The sequence below is a fragment of the Vanessa cardui genome, chromosome 17 (assembly GCF_905220365.1).
Source record: "Vanessa cardui chromosome 17, ilVanCard2.1, whole genome shotgun sequence".
Lineage (NCBI taxonomy): Eukaryota > Metazoa > Arthropoda > Insecta > Lepidoptera > Nymphalidae > Vanessa > Vanessa cardui.
The window spans coordinates 4,404,885-4,410,884 of record NC_061139.1 but is presented as its reverse complement, the minus strand read 5'-3'; positions in this window follow the sequence as shown (position 1 = coordinate 4,410,884).

The window sequence follows — 6,000 nt, the reverse complement described above, 5'->3', positions numbered from 1 at the left end:
TTCTCTTTATTCATAATTGAATACATTTTTCCAAAATTGAAAATAAAATACGATATGAAAAATACATTAGTCATGTCAAATGTATAATGTACAAAAGTATTAAAATATTTTTTCGATATAAGTACATAAATAATGCATAACTTATTATATTTTAACATGTTAATACAAAAAGGGCTTTTAATATTGAAACTTTAGACACCGATGGTTTCAAGTTAATTAATTGAAATGTAATTTATGATTTTGTTAATGTATTACATTAACATATTTCACATCGTAAATAAGGCATAAGAGGAAATAAAAAAATAAGTTTCCTTTTATTCTATAAAAAAATAAACATAAATTATTCTATTATCAGCTCTTGCTAAGAATATATTATCAAGAGTAAAATCAACGACAAAAGATATCACCATTAACATAGAACGAACCCTTAGGTCATAGGTTATAAAATAACACTCTTTAGTAAAATCAATTTTCGTGATTAATTTTGCAACATGAAGCCTTTCTACTACCCTACTGACATATACTTATTAATGCTTTCTATATAATCTTTTTATATCGTAATTTTTTTTATATAAAATCCGCAAAGATGTATATCTGTTTAGGTATGTATATATTTATAATAAATTTGACTATTTCGAGGATAAATTAAATAAATTTGCTTAATATTTCGGACGAATAGTTTAAATTTTACGATCGCTTCAAATAATATACTCAGGGAGAACGACGTCTGTCAGGGTTCTCTAGAATAAAGATAAATTGATTAAAATTGATATATGTCTGGTCTGAAATAAAGGATATCATTATGTGATTTAATACTGACCTCTATAGTGATTGATTACTACTGAAATAAATTATAATTAATTGATATTTATTATATATATTAAAATAGTTTAAGGGTCACATTTTTTATAAATTTATCAGCGATGGTGGACTGACTTGTCGGTGATGACAATAATGACTTGATAGATCCACAGGTCCATGTACATGTTATGGGTTCAGGTCAGTTCAATAAAAACCGAATGGGATTATTCGTCGAAAAATTAATAGTAATAGCGCAAAGTGTGGAAGTTGTAAAATGGGTACATGACAGTGCTTCGGAAAGCCAGTGGAGTCGCACGTAAACTCTTTGTCGTCGTGTTGGCTTTGCCGCCCCATCGGAATATCAGAATGACGAAATAGATAGTACCTGTGTTTACGCCCATAGCTGTGCACTGTAATAAATCTGTCAAATTTCCTGATAGATAAACACTGAGAATTTTACAAAACTACCATTTTGAGGAGGAATATAAGGAAGGTGGGAATTATGTATTTATTATTCAGTTAGTTTATAATAATCCACAACAATTACATTCTATTCCTTTAATTATATATAAAATAAATATACTTTTTGATATTCAAAGTAAAAACCACAACCGCAACATATAATAAAAAATAATATTCTGTTTCTCTAAATACATTCAAGAATGGTTAAATTTAATTGTTATTGCTATATAGACTTGAAATAAGTAATATAATAATGACATCATATAACATTAAACTTATTTATCTTTAAGAGCGTATGTCGCTCTTTTAGAACGGTCATGCTAGTTCAGCTTTAATGATGATTTAAAATGGTTCACCGTCATTAAATGATGATGAATTGCATACAAATACGAAATGTAGAAAAAAAATGGATTGAGAGATGAAATATATGTAAGAAGTATGCATCCATAATCGGATAATGCATGGTAATATATTTCTTTAATGATCGCAACCGAGTGTCATATTCGCCTCGTACCGAACACTAGTTGCCGCCTGAGGCTGTACTCGCATTAATTTTTATTGTGTACATGCCCTTAAACATGATACATATGCACGACGAGGTCTTTCCATGTAATTACACGTGAAATATAAAAAGTACTGTTGACACGATCGTGTTTTGTCAATTTGTTCGTGATTTTGACACTAACATAATTACTGTCGATTGATGAAAAGAATTAATTTAAATTTAAAATCAAAGAAATATAATTAGTCTGCTAGGTTTAAGTTACTACTTTACAATAAAACTTACTTTTTAACACCTGTGAGCTACGGGCTGTATGAGACTCTATTGAATAAGACATATTATATAGAGTGGTAACTATCGTCTATAGACGTCACTACTGCAATGAATATAAGCCATTCTTAACAACATGAATCCTCAACCATAGCCCCTGGGCCTCCAATTATACAGACTCACTCAAACTCTAAACCGGAACACAGCAGTACTCAGTATCTACTGGCGAGAAAACCTTACAGCATCAACATTATCGAATGCTAATGTATTTATATAGAGACAACATCTTAAAATGTATGATAATTTATTTCAATAGCTGATAATATGGATAAAAGTTAAAAACTATTAAAAAGAACACGAATAAAAACCACTTCACGATAAGGTTTAATAATCAAGTTATTATATCTATCTCAACCACCCAAGAGAAGCCGCAGGCTAGATCTAGCTGTTAATTACTGAAAAAAGAATGCTCTAATTGAGCCCTTAAGGGGACCGATGTATCATTGCGTACGAAACATTGTATATAATGAAGGCTTAAACGCCAAGCAAGTTCCGTTAATTTCTTCTTCGTATCTCGCTACGCACATTTGTAATTTAATCAGCAATGAAGCTGTGATGTAAACGCCTGTTTTGTAGATACGTTTAATTATATTTTATTATTTTAATAACATCTTAACTTGCGCAGGGAAATTGTGTATGATTATTAATAAAAAAAGAAGAAAATGTACATTATCTGTAGTATAATTTTATTTATGTTTTTCGACAGACTTTTGCGGCGGGGCCTTTTTTGTATTATAATTATGTATCGATCTTTTATAGTCCCATACATTCTTATTACAGAAGAAATTAATGGCTTATTTACATATTATATATAGGCTTTTTTAACTTATATATATTTAGCTATGTGATATACATAAAAACAAATAAGTTACCATATATGGTGTATGCTAATTTGCTCTACTAAAATAATACACTATAAATTATATCTTGTAGCTTAAATTTACGTAGTATTAAAGTCGTACGACTATTAGTAGTCGTAGTCGTTGCATACAACAGTGTTATGATTTAAATAAAAACAAAATTGCAAACGATGCATATCGAAACGCACTATTTACGCATTAATATTGCATTATTCGTTGCTAATGTTCGTCTTTATTGGACAAATTGCCTGAGGGCAGGGCAGCTCTAATATTTAAATAGCTTAATGGTTCATTTCCATGAGTACTGAAACACTGATTTGTAGTTATAAGAATGTGATAGAAGTGCATAATTATAATGAAAGAAATTTATTATTAAATAGTATTATTAATTATTACTAAACACTATAATTAAAAAGTTTACTCTGTATCTATTACAAGTTACAAATAGTTAATTAATTAAATTAAATTATAGAGATCAATTGCTGAAAAAGATTAGCGCTAAAATGTTATGCATGGGCGATGTTAGGAAAGGTCAATATTTATTACAGCACCAATATTTATGGGTGGTAGTAACTACATAGCAAAAAGTATCATATTGGCCTGTCAACATTTAGAGGTAGTTTACATATATTCATTAAACTTTGAGAAAAACGATAACAATCACATAGTCGAAATTAGTACTTCGTAAGTATAATATGGATATCTATAACTTTTATAACTCTATGGTCATTAGAAAAATCCATATGTTCACCATTTCGTAATTCTCCTATGCATAATATTGCACACGAATAGAGTTATAAAGGTAATGCGATTTAAATTGGCCCGGACTCTTTGACACCTATAGCGATGGGAATAATCAAAGGGACATAAGAAAGACCCCTATTTGATAAGGCTTCGTGACTTACTGTCGCTCGGCATGTCCCTACTCTACCGTCATTTTATATTCAAGTACTAATTTCATTTAATATTACATATTTTGATTGAAAAATTAAAAATCCAAAAGTCTTGCTATCTTAATGTTTTACGAAAAAATATACGTATTACAAGCAATAAAGTATATATAATAGACTATATCGTATATTCTTAAGAATTTTGTAATGTATTGTAAGTTGTTCAAAAATAAGTTTTATTGAGATCTTAATCTATACGATATCTGATCTGTAGTTTTATTAATGAATGTTAACATTTTTTATTTTTTTAATATATGTTAATACATTTTTTATTTAAATAATAAGACGAGTAAGGTCAAAGCTCCACAGACAAAGACGCGTGACCGTAGATAATGATATAAGTAGGCTGGCGGTAAGCAGAATACCTTTTTGCCTACATTAACCTCAACCCTCACACCCCATGCGTGGACAATCGTTCACCACTACCAACATTAGCATTGCTTTAAATATACTTAATACGATTCAAAGATATTTTTATTACTATGTTAGTATACATACCTGCCTTACTTAGGATTACCAACATGACAAAGAGTAATAATTAGACATTTTTAACTTTGCCGTTTCGTAAATTCGAATCGTTTGTAAAATATATATTGGAAAAAAAACATATTATTCGACACGAGATTTTATGGAAAAAAAGCGTGGAGTTAATACCTGTTGACTTCCAAGCAGGATATATTAATTTAAATAACTGTATTAACTAACATGACTTTGTATTTTTTAAATGTTGAAAAAGAGTAACTACTGAATTTCTTGCCGGTTCTTCTCGGTAGAATCTACTTTCCGAACCGGTGGTTACTTCACTTAATTGTAAAATGACGTTTCAAAAGTGCTTGTAAAAGACTACTTGAATAAATTTTATTTCGATTTTGATTTTTAGAAATGAACAGTAAAAATGAAGTCTTATCATAATTATTATTGAGTGTGTTTCTGCCTTTGTAGTTTTTCTTTTAATTCTCAGATTTTATTCGATTTTTGATTTTAAAGTCAGGATCATGTTAACAACAGTGATCTTATATTCAAATGCTTGTTTATAAATATGTAAACATACAAAAATCTTATAAAAATTGATTATGTTAACGTGTTAGCATGATCTTATCAGAGATCTTATCTACATAGCATTGTGATTATAAAATCGTATATTTTATATGTAGATAGATTTGCGTGTCGTTGTCAAATCTGTGTTAAGATAATAACAACGATTTCGTCATTAAAAAATCATCACCTTTAAAAATATTCCATCTAATTGAAAATTTATTATAATCAGTTTTTGTATTCAAAACATTCGACTACATTTTTTTTCTTATTTCATTGCGTTTTGTTTCTATCTATGGCGCAAAATATTTCGATTTGTGTTGGAAGTTTCATTACCCTCCAATATATATAATATATGTATATGGTTATCTGTATATCTAAACAATGATTACATTATATAATTTATATTAAGTATAATATATACGTATGTATAGACGTTTGAGTCGAGATGGCCCAGGGGTTAGAACGCGTGCGTCTTAACCGGTGATTGCGGTTTCAAACCCAGGCAAGCACCGCTGTTTCATGTGCTTAATTTGTCTTTATAATTCATCTCGTACTCAACGGTGAAGGAAAACATCGTGAGGAAACCTGCATGTGACAAATTTCATAGAAATTCTGCCACATGTGCATTCCACCAACCCGCATTGGAACAGCGTGGTGCAATATGTTCCAAAACCTTCTCCTCTAAGAGAGAGGAGGCCTTTAGCCCAGCAGTGGGAATTTACATGCTGTTGTTGTTGTTGTAGACGTGTACTTACTATAGATTTGTATTTTTAATTTAGTGGCGAAGTGATCTAACGATGTTTTTGTGTGGCGATACTAAAAAATATTTTCTTAATTCTCTGGTAAATAAGCATAACAACTGTAAAATTATTTTTATTATCGCTATCATAATATTTCAAAATAGCTACTATAATAAATTGAATTCAATCACAGTGTCACGTCATATTATTTTGACTGTAAAATATTTTTTATAGACCACGTCACGTCACACAAGTAGCGCTTCACGTCACACGATGTTGGTGTTAGATCGTACACGGTCGAGTAATCTGCGCCCACG